The following is a 16,608-nucleotide window of genomic DNA, read 5'->3' as shown; positions in this document are numbered from 1 at the left end:
GCCTAATTGATTGGTAAAAACTAATATTTCAAATATTGAAGGAGTGGAAGTGTGTCTATTCAATGATGGGTATGGCAGATCAGATTTGTGAGAATAAAAACAAAAGTAGAACAAAAAACAAGATTTGACATTGGAAATGATGCAACGATGGATGTGCGTGTATTTACCCCTTTGCGTGTGCGTGTGAGAGAGAGAGAGAGAGAAAGAAAGAGGGAGGGAGCAGTTCATCCTTTATTGCTCCTGGAGAGCCATTTCAAAGCTCATTAATCAAAAACTCGTCGCTTTCAGACTCCTCGCTGATCCCTCCTCCTCCTGAACAAAGCATTTGCATTCCAGATCCAAGTAACACATTTCAAACCGAGCAGCCTCAATCTTTAATGGTGGGGGAGCTTTAAAAAAAAAAATCTACTGTGTTCACATTTTCTGAGATGATACAACCTCGGATTTAAGAACGCGTCAAGGCAAATAAAATAAAATCAGTGACTTTATCACCACAGCCACGCCAAAAGTTATTCCTTAATGTGTCTCGTCACTCAAGAATAATCGTAAACCCCTAAACAACATAAAGCTTTAAAGTGGATTTCATCTAATTTTATAATGAATTTATTCCTGGATTTTGGCTGTGAGCTTCTAATAGGCCACAAATCATCTCAGTATTCAGAGGATGGCGGCCATTTTAACCCTGGGTGAGCTCTTTCTTCTTTCATCTCCCCCCCACTGCAGCTCCTGCACCGAGTCATTCACTGAGACCCCAAATGGTATTTATAAAATAGCACTTGGAAAAGTGTCATAGTTTTCCCAAAACAATGTCAATATTAATTACACATAATAAAGATATTTGTTGTGATATGCAATATAAAAATAAAAAAACAATTGAAAATACATTTAATATTGAATCAAACATTGCTTTAAGAAGAACTAGATTCACATATTGGATATGTAAATAAATAATTCATAAAAAATGTTCAAGCTATAATACTCTTCCACATGATGATGAAAATACAGGTTTTTGTGGACAATTAAATCTCGGGCTGGAGCAGCAAATGAATTAAATGGAGTTATCCTGACCCTCTGTGGTCTTTAGTTCCGACAAAATTCAACAAAGTGACTTCCAAAAATATGTTTTACCACTTTTCGAAATAGCAGCAGCAGCATAGTTACTTTGATTATAGCTGCTTTGAAAAAAACTCTACTTTAATAAGCGGTTGTGGAACTTTAAGTATGTTGCTACTATAAATGACTTTCTGCGAGTACAAATAATTCTATCTGGCATTGCAGGGGATGTCATTTTGTAAACCTGTTTGAGGTAATGCTAAAAAAACGTATTTGCAATTTAATAACAAGTTAATCATAGCCATAATAAATAAGTAAAGCACCAGCAGCTTCGTTGGAGCAGGCAGTGCAGCAGTGAGCTTGATCCTGATTGGATAAAAGCAGAGCAGGCCACGCCCACTCAGCCTGCAGAGTAATATTAACATGTGGGAGTCGCCTTCTGTAGGCGAACTATTAATGAAAGAGAGGTGTTAACAGCCATTGGCTCTTATATACACAGGACAGAGGCAGCCGGTTATTCAATTAAAACGTTTTTTTCAGGTATCTTTTGTAATTTATGTGTTTGATGATTATCGATAAAGAGCTAACAGCGAGCCATTCTTTTCATTCAAAGTGTTTGAAGTAAAAGAGGTGCAGTCACAGCTGCTGTTTATATTAATTTATAGGCTGCAGGATGAATATAAATATATTTCCACTGCAACAACAAAAGACAATTCTTTCATCAGACCTCGGAGAAAGTTGGTGTGCACAGAACATATCGCGATGGTTCCTCTGTGAGAGCATTCATCTCCATCCCAAGGGCTCTTATGTTTCTACACGCACTGGCTCGGGAGACAGCAGCAGGAGTTTGTGCAAAGCATCGCAGAAGAAATTAAGATGAGGTAGAAAATGTCTGTTTTTTTACTTTTATTTAACGCGTCCTGTCAAACGAGGTTATTGTGGATTATCATCGGATCAAGACTGCATTTCACAACAAAGCAGGTGATGGAAGTGAACGGAGGAAGGATTTTCAACTCAACAAAATCTGACAAAAACTATGAGGACTATTTCAGATATAAGCGTGGAGCAGAGGATGTGAGAGGAAAGTGGGTCGCAGGAAATCATTTATTTCATGGAGCAATAGTTTGTGTGTTATCGTGCTGCTATCTCTGAAACTGAAGTAGGCTACTGTTAAGTGCAGGATTTCTTATAGTCGGTGATTTAAATGTAATGCAACAGCCAATTCACAACTACCTTAAATACTTGAAGTTGGTTCAGTTTGAGGGAAGTTTGCTATTAATTAATTTGCCACTTTTGTAAGATGATGATAAAGTTAGTTTACATTTCTGTACATGTGCACGTTTACTTATTCACTTTGATTCAATTTGCATATATTATGTCTCTTCCAGTCTGAACAACAAAACCATTTTAATGTAAACTCAATTTAGTGTTTACATGTTTATAGATAACAGGATGTCAATGTTAATATGAATGACATTTCTCACTGTTATTATGCCATTGAAAGTTGATAGATTAAACTACCAGTGACTCATTGAAATGTTAATGTATATATATTAATAAAAGAAAATGTATTGCTACCTGATATAATGTATTCTTTGTTTAAATAAAGGAGTTAATAAGCCTTGAAATTGTGTGTTTTTGTATCTGATTGTCATTAACTCATCCAAACTATTAATTCAAGAGACATGACAGCAAAAAGAGCTTCTTGTTTAATTCTTAAGAAGGTGCAATCACAGTGCACATTAAAGGGATTATATAAATACCCACAATTCTATTTCAGTCCATTACACTGACACACAGTATCCTATTTATTCCATGGTTTTGTGTTGATGTTCAGTCATTTTTCCATATCAGACACAAGGAGGAAGGAGAGCTGATCTGTATCACACACGCTGACCATCTGTAAATACTGACAGAAGATGTGAATGTTAGAGGACACCGTTGTCACAAGCCCTTCCTGTCCTCTGGCCCCTGCTGTCATTACAGATTCAGAACACTGTGTGCAGGTGAATGAGCAGCATCTGTGATGTTTGCCAACTTATAAACCCTATACACAGCATTTTTCCTTCCGAAAGGAAATCTACAGAAGGGCTACATCTCATCCATGCATACTTAATATTTGTGTGCAATGGGCTACAACTGTCCTTCGGTTGGTATATTATTAAAGAGGAAATGTCATATGGCAATAGGCTGTCCACACGCATATAGTAAAGTCAAATGGTCATTAGATAATTTGTTTATTAAATACTGGACTCCACATGGGAGAACAACTGACTGATAGTGTTGCTGTTCATTCTGCATTATCTGGTCATACTCTTTTCCAGTCTCTATGACCCATCATTACATATACAAGTCAGCATTCACCTATTCAAACCAATGTATACAGTGGCTGCCATACAAGGTGCCACCAGGGAGATTCACTTTATACACTCAAACAATGTTGACTATAACATTGGGAGCAGTTTCTACAAAAAAAGATCCACAACTAAAGCAACACTGCATTTTTTACAGAAATCTACAGGGCTACATCTGTCCTTTTCTTGGTAAATTATTAAAGAGCGCATAATATGGGAAAAGGCTGTCCACATTCACATAGCAAAGTAAAATGCACATTAAATAAATAGTTTGTTAAATACTTGACTCTATCTAAGTAACACATGCCTGATGTAGGGTTGCTGTTTATTGTGCATGCTCTGGTAAATAGGCATGCAATTTTCCAGTTTCTATGACCCCGCATACAAGTCAGCATTCACCCATTGGCACACAGAGGCTGCCATACAAGGTGCCACCAGGGAGGTTCACTTTATACACTCAAACACATGTTGACTATAACAATAGGAGACATTTCTACAAAAAGATCCACAACTAAAGCAACGATAAGCTTAAGAATTTATCTTTACCCTGCCAGCTCCAACTCCCCTGCAGCTGACAGAAGTGGATTTCCAGTGAGGTGTAGGTGGTCCTTTGTTTTGCCTTAACAGCAGGCTTATGGGTACGTTTGCAAATATAAGGAGGGACCACAAAGCAAGATGAGAATGTATTGAAATCTAAAAATCTGAATCCAATACGTTAAGTTTTTAAACACCAATTCACAAAACACTGCAGAGAATAACTGTAGCTGAGGATCCTCCCTACATTGATCACGTATGTTGTCACAGAAACTGATGTGCGTGGATTTATCGCAGCTCTTATGTGTTAGTGATATTGATATAATTGTAACTATAATAAATGACTCACTCCTCTGGGTATGATTTAGAGGGCTTGGCCAAAAGGCTCTTCTCCTCCTCCTTCCTCGTGTGAGAGATAGCTCACTTATGTGAGGAAATCTGAAGTAACTCATACATTACCCCAGCCTTGACTACAATGCTCTGGTAGTCTATATCAAAAAGTATTAGTGCCTCTACCCTTTGCTGATGCTCATATGGATTTATTTCACGGCATTTTCTGTATGAAATTATGAGTGAATAAATTGCATCTTCATTTATCTTCCAAAAGCCCTTCTGTGCTGACTGCGATACTCAGCTCTCAGCGCTTTACATAATTATATTAGTCTTCTGCTACACCACAAAATTGATTGCCCAGGAAAGTGAACCTGGCTTTGCTATAAATTACACCTATGGATCATAAGAAATGTGTTATTTTGTTTAAAATAGTACCTAATATAATTAGAGCTCTAATTCATGGCAAGCTACAAGTGTGCCTATTACAGTAACAGGGTTTGGAATTTAATCTGTCTACTGGATAAAGAATGATCCTGTGTGGTTTTCATTTGTAATCCCAGACACATTATTTCAGTAAAATAGTCTGTGACTTTTAGATATGAGAGATGGATTGTTGAATGAATAAGTATATTCATAAGTTTCTGAATTAAAGTTCACTATTCATTCATGAAATGTTTAACTATGTAACTTTTCCCTCACAGTGGACGGAAACTGGACGCTGCTTAGTTGGAGGTCTTACCTTTGCTGAGGATGTGAGGTAGATCTCTATCAGTCTGACATGCAGGATCTTCACTGGATGGCGTACACTGTGGGCAGCAGAAATAATATCCTAAAGGAAAACTCACTGTAGAGAAGATATATATCGTAAATATCAAAAATGGCTTGAGTATGTGGCATGAAAATCAATAGAAATGCTCATCTAAAGGATATGGCGGGTGATATTTTCCTTATTCTCAATTCCAATAAAAAAACAACAACAATGTTTGTATGTCTCTCTAACATGTTTTACTTTCCCTGGCTTTGGCAATAAGCCTCAGTCGATGTGTTCCTACTGAATATGTTCATCATTAAATACCAATGACACACTTGTAGTTCATTTTCATAAAAGGCTAAGTCCTTTCCTTAAACAGCTGGTACTGTGTATTTTAGGAAATGTTATTCAACCAGGAGTAAACAGCACATTGTTTGGACTATTTTCAGCAGCGGATTAATACGCATTTGCTCTTTACAGCAAAAGTATTTACAGAGGTATTATGGAGTACTGTAAGTGTGACTGAATTCAACTGCATGGCAATAGAGCGAGCGTGTCACCCAGTGCAGTGGTGTGTTGCTGATGTGTTTTTAATAGTTTTCGGACAACAACAGAGGAATAATATAGATCAGACATAAGGGGGCCACTAATTAGTTGGTTCAATTAGTTGTTGGTTTTTGTCTTTTTATGGAATATCTTGAAAATAACAAAAATACAGAATATCGCTGGAGGTATCATTATCAAAAGTGAGCAATTTGGCTTTGTTTTGGGTTGAGCACACAAGCGATTTCAAATATTAAGTGTGAGAAAGGATGTTCTTAAATCTTAAATGGTAACCTTGTAACACAAATCCTCTTCAAAATCAGTCTTACCAACACAGCTCGTAGTATAGCAGATAAGGTTATTTCTTTAAAGGAGTGTATACCTACTTATATTCTGAGTATAACTAAAAGACTCAATACTGACCAAGATGGGTCAGTTTTTTCTTTAAGTGCAGTCTCCAATTCAGCATTTTACTTCACAAATGACATTTCTGGTAATCTCATTTCTTTCTTTGACAAGGCCAATTGTTCCATTTTGAAAGAAACATACAGGGAGAGTTTTCCTCTTGGTGCTACCCCCCTATCCATCCTCATTGTAAATGTTAAATCTCAGCATGCTTTGCCTCAATGTGAATCTTTCATTTCAAAATACCTAAATGCAAAGACACATATCCTACCCCTATTGCTCTCCTTACCTACAGCCCTCTGCATCACAATCTAAAACCCAGGAGCTCCGTGGCAGCGTTCAGGGTTAAGTAATTCTGCACCATTGAGAAAGACATTTGATTTCATTTGTAGTGTGTCTTGCAGCGGGTGGAGGTGAGCCCACCTTTGGCTGCGGGAGGAGTGAAGCGGCACACATATCTAGTGTTGGGAGACACAAAATTGACAATGCATTTATCTTTGAATAATGTAAATGTCCTGAGAATACGGTGGCACTGGTCCTGGTGTGTCCGCCGAGGGCACGGGGCTGTCAGACTCTGAGCTCTCTGGTCCTGCTGCAGCATAATGTGGCCCGCGGCCCCCCTGGAGCATCCCGCCGCTCGTCTGTGCTCCGCCTCAGGCCCACATTCCTGCTCCGGCACACTGCACTAGCTCCCCTCTTAATTTACACTCTGCTAGGAGAGGGAGTCGATGCAGAAAAGCCTGCCAAGAAGAATCTTATCGGCTCTCCCTCTTTAAAGGTGAGGTAGTTTAAATAGCACACTACATCGAATAGAGGTAGATTCCTGCACATCCTGTCTGCTAATTTTATATGTTATATTTGTTTATCTACATGCATTACACATACAATATAAGCTATGATAACATTACACATTTCCAGTGTTTGAATAGCTTCTATTATTTTAAGTAGTAGGCTTGACTTCAATGGTCTTATGAATACTAAGTTATTGTGTCCAACAAATGTGCGGCTTGGTGACTAAAACACGTATTGTTTAAAATGGATTGTTCCTGGCAGGCTGACAGTGCTGTTCAGTGAGGCAAAGTGCCAGTAAATTGTTTGTCTTCTGCAGTGCTGCCCTATAATTCTTCTGGGAACCAATGGCATTGTGTTTGCCAAAGAGAATAATGATAGATGGGATGAAATCAAACTGGAGAATTTTGGGATGCACTCTGACCACCAGGCATAATCTGAATACATTTGTGTCCCCATGCAGGAACAACGGCAGCAATAGTTTGTGCTTCTGTCTGCCCTGCCTCTTTTAATAAAACCGATTTTATATAGATGAGTTTGCAAGTAATGATTAATATATAACACACATTTCTTAGACAACAATTCCAATCCTGAACGGTTTAATGTCTGCATTGAAAACCTTTACATTCATGCATTCACGGCTATGTGTATCTGCTTCCCCAGACTATATATGTTGAGAGCATTGAAGCATACTACGCTACATAAAGCACTGGCTCGTAATGTCTCCAGTCATGAGGAGTAAATGTAAATGTGCAATCTGCCTGTTCAAGTGTCCTGTTGGCCCAACAACAGGAGCGGGTCCCCATCTGTTCTCTCCCTGGATTGCCCAGACAACATTTCCCCCACCAGACCTTCCCATTTGCTAGAGCAGAGGTTTCCCAGCCATTTCTAAGGTTACACTCAGGGTAAACGATCCCACCATGTGCTCACAGTTCTCTGATTGGAAACTAGTTAGTCCTTAGTTGCAGATAGAGTTGGGTTAAATCTTTGCTGCTGAGTAATATTTAAATGTGCTGCCCTTGGCTTTCAGGCCCTTTTGTTGCTGTTGCTGCAGTTCCACAGGATGCGAGCAGCAAAAGACGAGCATGGCTGTCAGTGGAGTGTGATTTGTTGCAAGTCCAGCCTTGCCAACTGTGAGGCACTGAGGTGTGACCAGAGAGATGCCTAACATCTCCAGTTGCCTTAGGGCCAGCCAGTCAATTACACAATACTGTCTACCCTGAGCAATGGCATGTGCTCAATAATGGACCAAAGGCAAAAAGAAAACACATCGTTTGTACCATTTTACACCAATGGCCACACCATTACTAGAATATTCTTGGTCAGATATTATCGTAGTGCAACCCTGGCTCCTACAAAATTACGTTCCAACTAATAGGCACACTCGATTATTTTTCAAGGGAAATTATATTTTCTCAAAGAATACGGTTGCAGTTTTATGGAAGAGGATTATGGCCACGTGTGAACGTTTCTTCGAGATCAAAAGTGAATTTATTTCTGAGTTCTGAGATTAAAATCCATAGTCTGAGATTAATGTCAGAATTCTGAAAAAGGTCAGAAAATCCTTTTTTGCTCAGAATTCTGACTTTGATCTCATATCCAATAAAAATCCACACGAGGCCCTACTTCTCTTCCAAACAGATAACAAACATGGTTAACACACAAAACAAAAGTCCAACAAAAATACTTGGTAAGGTTTAGACATCGTTGTTTTGCTTAGCATATGTATGTTATGTTATTAAAATTATAGAACTAAATTATTCAAAACAAAATTCACAATGCATTATTTTCATGGGAACTTAACCTTTAGGAGACCAGGCTGCATTATGTCATATAACGCATGTGGGTGGTTGCAATATAATGATAATTGGTACTGTTTGTTTAAGCTGTAGTTGCATAAGTTTTGAACAGTCTATCTCCAAAGAGTAACATTTGGGTTACTGGTGGACTTAACTGTTTATTAGGACCATGTGTGGGGAAACTCCAAGAGGGTCCTCGTTCAAAGAAACCAGCCTCTCCTTTGTGAGACTATCGTGTGGATGCAGATGTGCTTTTTGTTGGAACCTCGCACCTCATCCATTACCCTTGGCCTGCCAGAGAGAGAGTGAAGAGTGAATCCATTCAAAAGGAAAGACACAGCCTGCTGCTCAACTGAACTATCCGTGAACTAGGCTCAACAGTGGGATCCATGCATCAAAAAAAAGATATTTCTCCTCGCTGCTCTGGCCTGTGTTTCATACAGATTGTTACTATCAACACATACGGCATCCTCATGTATCAATCTGTCAATCTGATATTCTTTTGAGCACTGTATCTGTCTCCAAAGATTCAATAGAGACTAAGTCTGAGCTGGGAATCTCTTGTCTTGTCTTGTTTAATCAAGATTTCCCTGTGCAGTGCGTGGAGATGTATATCTTCCTAAACAGCTACAGTGGGACACAATGTTAACAGTGATGTGGAATCATTTAATTAAAACGCTAAAGCAAACTTTTTCCCCAGGATAACTTAACTTAACATACTCGATTTTCATTCAATCGTATTTCATTATATTATTTAAAAGAAAGGGTTTGATCATAAAGCATTGGTGTGAAGATTCCTTATGTGTTCCCTCCATGTGTGTACAAAGAAAAACCAAAACACATGCACTACATGATATTCTTAGGTTGTTATGTATATTGTCCGGAAATAATGTTTCAAAGTAGAAATAGTGATGTTTTTAAGCTTTATTAGAAATTGCCCATGAGAGATAGAGATAAAAGGAAACTGAAAGGTTGACATTTAGTACACATAAAAAGCCTTTTTTTGCTTGTTCAGTAATGGTACTGAGGCTCTGGCACTATTGACATAGACCTTGGATTGTAATATGAAAAGTCCGTGGACACAATTTAATTTCTGTCAGCAGTCAGGCTCCACAGCCACAATGGATTTGTTTTATGCCCTAGCCTCTGACTCTCACCGAGCATCTGTGTGAGCTGGAAACACAGTTTCTGCACAGCCCGTCCCCTCCTCCACCCGCTGCCTCTGCCCTTAAGGTGCATTTCATCCACATAGAAAATGAAGTTATATCTGAACTTCGACCAATAGTCTCGCTAGCCCAGGGGAAAGCACTGTAAGGAGCTCGCCTTAGTATGACCAGGGAGCAGAGACTGCACACAAGTCCATAAATCTCTTTCGGGTCTACAGTGCCTCTAATGACTGCATACATAACATAAATATCTCCTCCAAGTATTGCTGATATTACATTTGCTGTTTCTTTGAAAAAAACTGATAGAAATTATGTTAAACTAAAACAATTCTAAAGTGATTCAGTACCAAGTTGCTTCACTTATAGCTGTACATTCTTCAAGCTCTTAGATCTTTCATGTCTTGTACAAATTATAAGGATCCCACATGGAGCTACATCCTCCGACTTCTTGTCCTAAACAGAAAGTTGGGACCTGGAATATATCCAAAAAGCTTGCTCATGAAAAATGTGTTGCTGACAAACCGGGGGCAGTAACTCTTGAAAATGTGAGTGTTTCCGATCCTAATGGTAGGTAGCAGAGCAGTGTGTTCATGGCTCTCTTGCTTATGGTGACTGACAGCACCTTAGTCAGGTCTGACTGACAGGAAAATAAATGACACGATTTTCTACTTGGGAAGTGCTGACATTAGACTTCGAGGATTGGAAGAATGGAATTTTCTATAAATGTGTTTCATGTACGGAGCTGTTTCCTCAATGTGAATCTGTGCATAGAGCAACCCCACATAATATTTTGTCTCATTGAGCATAAGTATCTTGCGCTCCATGTATTCAGAATCTGACCTGATTTAAACTCCTAGGTAAGCGAACCACTGCTTTCTGACTTCTTATACAACATTGGGGAAAACCTGCATCAGCAAAAATCTAAATGCAAAAAACATGAGTTTCATTAGGGTCTCTAATTTAAGAGTCTGGTCTCCCACCTAGGGCGTACAATTCCAACACTATAGCAGAGGGCGTCAGCATATTGATACTATCCAAAGCTTATTTTAACACAAACCATCATTTTTTCTAATCCTCACCATGTTGTTGCCTAAACCTAACAGAGTGGTTTGGTTCCCTTTATTTAACCACAGCATTACTGTACATCATGTGTTGCAACGTTACCAACGGACAAACCAGGTGCTACTATCCAAAGTATAAAGTCGGACGAAAAAGGATGAGATAAAGCTGCAACAGCAGATGGCCGAATGTGAGACCAAAAACAGTGGAAACCAAAAACAGAGATAAAGTAGTGGTAAATATTAGACCTTTACTTATCATGTGACCAGAGACGCAACCTCAGATGAATGATAAAGTTGCCTTGGTTGGGATAGATGTGTAAAATAAGCAACTTGTATACTTGATTTTATTAAAAGACAAAACTGATAGGTATAAGGTCTAGTAGTGGATTGATAAGCACTATTTGTTTCACCTGTGAACTACTACCAGACCACAACATACACCGAATGCATTGGTTATCCAAAAGAAAAGCATACATAGACTTAACCAAATAACTTCAGGGATGAGGGTTATCAACCAGTGTTGCTCCTTGATATCCCATCATGTATCCTTAAAGTATATCTACTCCTGGCTTCTGCACACTTAGTTAAGACCTGTCTTTAAGCTGTGACATTGACAACACTGACTTAAAAAGATTCAGATCAGGTTTTGGTTTCAGCTGGATTTTGCCGGCTCCAAAAAGTGGGTAAAATGTCCCTGAGCAGAAATTGCACCTGCATAAACCTACATTGCATCACAGGCTTGTCCCAGTTACAGCACATTCATGTTATTCATGTCTCAATGATTAATATAAAGACTACAGTATCACTGCAAACTGGGAACATCTACTTGGGATGCCTTTTTATTTTGGCACTGTAAAATCTCATTAATTACATTACATTTAATTTAGCTGACGCTTTTATCCAAAGCGACTTACAATAAGTGCATTCGACCAAGAAGATACAAACTTGAAGAAAACAGAATTATATAAGTCCATCAGGTTTCATAGTACAGTACAATGACATGTTGCTAACCTTTTCTCAAAACAGTCATCCCATCATAAATCACACGGCCTGTCAGAGGGATGTTTCCTAGCACTAAACTATTACCACCACCCATGTTTTGCTGTTTTAGTTTGAGATGTATATATGTGCTCTCACAAATATATTGTTATTAGCAGGTCTCCAGCACTGCCTCCTCTCAGTGTTTCCTCTTCCATTTCAGTGGTTGTGTCCATGTGGTTGTCACGTGATGTGTGAGCGCTACCTAAGAGATGTTGTGCCCTCTCAGATCATTTGTCTTAATTAAAATGTAATGAAATGTGGCTCTCTTTAGTATTGTGTTTTGCAGCTCATAAATGAAACATTGTACTTTGTATACATTACTCACACAGTGCTCCATGCATTGTTTATCTAAGCGTCCCACAACAATTGCTAAAACCACAACCGTTTCTTGATCAGCTCCTTTGACAATACTACCAGACAAATGTAATGCAGTTTTCAAAGTCAAGGGATATTTGTTTTTTTAGGAGTGCTCCATTGTGGATGTAATGAATAACGCATTTTGAGAACTACTGTGCGACTTCCAGCAACCACTTGTGTGGCCTAAATTGTGCAGCTCAGGGTCAAAGACCAATTGTAAATTATAATTTATTTATAAAGTAGCCTGGTACAGACTAACTTCATTGCCTGCTCTTTAATATTGAGCCAAAGTCCTGACTCACCTCCAGGCTAGCCACTGTTCCACAAGCTCCTGTGACTTAATGAAATCCCCCGTTGAGTATTTCTTTTATCTAGAAACTACTTGATAGGGTTTTCTTTCTATATTTTAAGATACATTGTGACAACTACACTACTAGCTACTATAGCTCATGGTTTTTACTTTGTTGTCTGCTCTGTTATTTTCAAACTAGCATCTCCCTCCTGCCTTGCAGTAAACCCTTTCCTGGTATTACCATCTCGATTCTTACCCCCACCAAGTACTCACCTGTTTCCCATCCTTATAATTAGCCCTTCAGCGTATACACAGGACCATCTCCAATCATTCCCTGCTAGTTTGTCTAGTTTGCACCTGTCCTAGCGATCCAGTATCTGTCCTGCCTGCCTGATATCTTTGATTTATGATTCTCTCTGCCTTACCCCTTTTTTACTGTTATTGTTTCTCTTTTACTGTCCCTGTTTTACACACATAATGTACATGCATTACGCCTATTAACACCCTTTACATCTTACTTTACTGTTAAATAATTTGGCCTATTACACATGTATTTAATTGTATGTTATACTATATTCCTTTTTCTTTAACTTGCGTTAAACGAAGTTTTTCGGATTTCATATCGCATTAACACCATATCCCTACATGCATTGCGGCTTAAACATCCAATCAGCGAGCTTAAACCATAGCTGAGGATCTTGGGTAATCAGTTCAGTGGCTGTGTATCCAATGATGCTCGAAATATATATTATAGGCCTACGTCTGTTTCCGGTTATTTTTATTTTGAAATTCAGTTATTTTCCTCACAGACGACAAAAAAGTCTAACATTATACGATTTAAAATAAAAACAATAATCGTGGCTTGATATTGAGTAAGAACATGTTTTTATGAACCCCACAGCTTCCGGTCTTCCAAGACCCGAACGGACAAAAATACGTGCTGCAGGCGAAACATACTACCAATAGAAATACATTGTGTTAAACTAATTATTCGCAGTCATTGTCATTGTTCTTCTCTCATTCATTTATTCAGGGACATGAACCAGCGGCAGTACTGCGTAATCAACAACAATGAGACCTATAGCGCTCCGCGCTTGCTTATGACGTCACATGGAACGTACCATTAAACATGGAGTAAGGGTGCACAATGGGACGTACCATTAAACATGGAGTAAGGGGGCTATTACAAAGTAATACTTAACACTCCCACTCAACCTTAACTCTATTGGTTACATGAAAACAAAACAACAATATAATAAGGCTTCTCTTTTGCCTTAACAATGTGAATACACTCGTGCACTTTTAAATACCAAACATGTCTTGAGCAAACCTCTTTAGTTGTAGCTTTGTAGCTGGCTTGGTCATGCCATCAGCAATCATTAACTCAGTAGGGCAGTACTCCAAAGTTAACTTTCCGTTATTTACAGTTTCCCTAATGAAATGGTACTTAATATCAATGTGTTTGCTCCTTTGCCTGTTTACTGGGTTTTTGGCAAGGGCTATAGTACTTTGGTTGTCCTCGTACACCTTTGTTTGTGCATACTGGTATGTGTCTATACCTTTGAGTAGCTGATCTAAATAGATACATTCTTGTATAGCTGATGCTAAAGACATGTATTCTGCCTCACAGGTGGATAATGCACTGTTGGTTGTTTCTTTGTTTTCCATGAGATCAGAGAGCTTCCTTGACTGACACAATATCCTGATGTGCTACGCCTGTCTGTTGCATCTGATGCCCAGTCAGCATCACATTACACTTTTAGACCTAGTGCCTCTCTGTCATTTATCTTAAAGCATAACCCCTGTTCTGTTGTGCCTTTTAGATATCTGAACACATATTTGACTGTGTTCCAATGTTCCTCTGTTGGTTCAGCCAAGTGCTGAGATAGTTTACTGACCACAAAACCTATATCGGGTCTAGTACATGTGGACATGTAAATTAAACTTCCCACTGCCTCTCTGTATTTAGTTGGGTCTGTCAATTTCTCCAAATCATCTGTTTGTTCAAGTTTTGGCTCACATGGGGTCCCCCTGGTCTTGCAATCCTGCATTTCAAACCTCTCTAGGATTTTAACTTCACCTTCTGTTTGGTAAAAATCAATTCCCAGGAAATGTTTCAACTTTCCCAGGTCCTTCATTTTAAACCTGTCAGAAAGCATAATCTTTACACCTTCCAGTACATTTGTGTTGCTTGCTGCTATGATCAGATCGTCAACCCATACAATCATGATTGCCTTTTCATCATGTTTCTCTTTTGTATACACACAATGATCAGCTGGATTCTGTATGAAACCGTTCTCACTCAGACATGTGTGTAACATAGCATTCCAGTTTCTACCTGATTGCTTAAGGCCAGAGAGAGACTTTTGCAACTTACAAACTAGGTTTTCCCCGGTTATTGACTTTTCTTCATAGCCTTCCGGTTACTCCATATAGATTTCACAATCAATGGGTGCATGAAAATAGGCTGTCTTAACGTCCATCTGGTGTAAAATGAGTCCCTCTTGTGCTGCTTTCTGCATGAGTACTCTTACACTTGTCATATCAGCTGTGGGAGAAAATGTCTCTTTGTAGTCTGTTCTTGGTTTTTGACTGTAGCCTTTTGCTACAAATCTTGCCTTGTATTTATCTGATCCATCAATGTCACTTTTGAGTGCATAGACCCATCTTCCCCCCACTGCCTTTTTACCTGGTGGCAACTGGGTGAGGTGGAAGGTCTCGTTCTCCTCCAGAGATCGCATCTCCTCATCCATGGCATTCTTCCACTGCCTTGACTTTTCTGACACCATGGCATCATTGTAGGTTTGAGGGATATCACAGACTGCTCTGTAGCAAAAGTTCATGCATGTGTGTGCTTTGTCCTCTGCATCCTCAGTCTCAAAATCCTATCGATGAGTTGGTCTCCTTTTGTTTCTCTGTGGATTGTGGATACCTTTTGGTTACAATCTCTGTGGCTTTACTCGGCTGTGTACATTCAGTCTCTTCAAGTAAATTCTCAGGCACACAAATCTGAATACCATGACTTGATACATTTTCCACATTTATATCATTGCCTACGGTCCTGGAGTGTGCATCCTCATGACCACATTCTATGTGTGATTCAGATGTTTCTGTTTCCTTTTCTTTTGCTCTTTTGGTTGTGAATTTCACCAAACTGTGCTTTTGCACCTTCTCTGTTTCTGGGTAATACACCAGATAAGCTGGGCTGTTTTTATCATAGCCAATGAAAACCCCTTGCTCACATCTAGAGTCAAACTTCCCTTTTTCTTGTTTGTAAGCAAAACATGTTGTACCAAATGTTTGCAGTTTGGATACATTTGGTTCTTTGCCTGTGAACAACTCTTATGGCATTTTCTTTGTGCGCCTGCTGCAGCACCTGTTTCTTACAAAAGCTGCAGTCTGCATAGCCTAGTTCCATAGCTTGTCTGGTAACCCACTCTCTATCAGTAGGCATCTGCTCATATCATAGAGAGTTCGCCAGCTTCTCTCTGCTGTACCATTTTGGTGTGGTGAATAGGGTGCAGACGTTTCATGTCTAATCCTATTTTTAGTTAAGAGTGCCTGAAAGTCTCGGCTTGTAAACTCAGTGCCGTTGTCTGAATGAATACACTTGACTTCTCCATAAGGTGCTATGTCTGCCAAGAACCTTTCTGTGGCTTGCACTGTATCACTTTTTGACTTCAGAAAATATACCATCACGGTGCCTGAATAGTCATCTGTAAATGACTGTGCATATCTGTGGCCTTCTCTGCTCAGTGTTGACATGGGACCAGTTAAATCAGTACTAGCTCTAAGGGTTTCTCAGCCTTTCTGTCTGGCTCCCTATTTCTAGTCTGTGTGAATTTTCCCTGTGTACACACTTCACATAACTGAGTAGGCTTAACTGCTGTTCCTTTTATCTCCATCCCTGTCACTACACTTTGTAATTTCTGTACATCTTCATAGTTGCAATGACCCAAAATGTCATGCCAAGTTTGCATATCATGACACCCTTTACATTTTTCGACATTTTCTTTAACAGTTGGCAAGTAATACAAATGTCCACTCTTGTGGATGTCAAACCTGCTACTGTCCTTGGTAACCATGTGGCTTTCTCCTTTCTTGAAGGTGATTTTCGCTCCTCCATTTGC

This window comes from Pseudochaenichthys georgianus, chromosome 21 (genome assembly GCF_902827115.2).
Source record: "Pseudochaenichthys georgianus chromosome 21, fPseGeo1.2, whole genome shotgun sequence".
NCBI classification, from domain to species: Eukaryota; Metazoa; Chordata; class Actinopteri; order Perciformes; family Channichthyidae; genus Pseudochaenichthys; species Pseudochaenichthys georgianus.
This window is presented reverse-complemented; position numbering follows the sequence as displayed.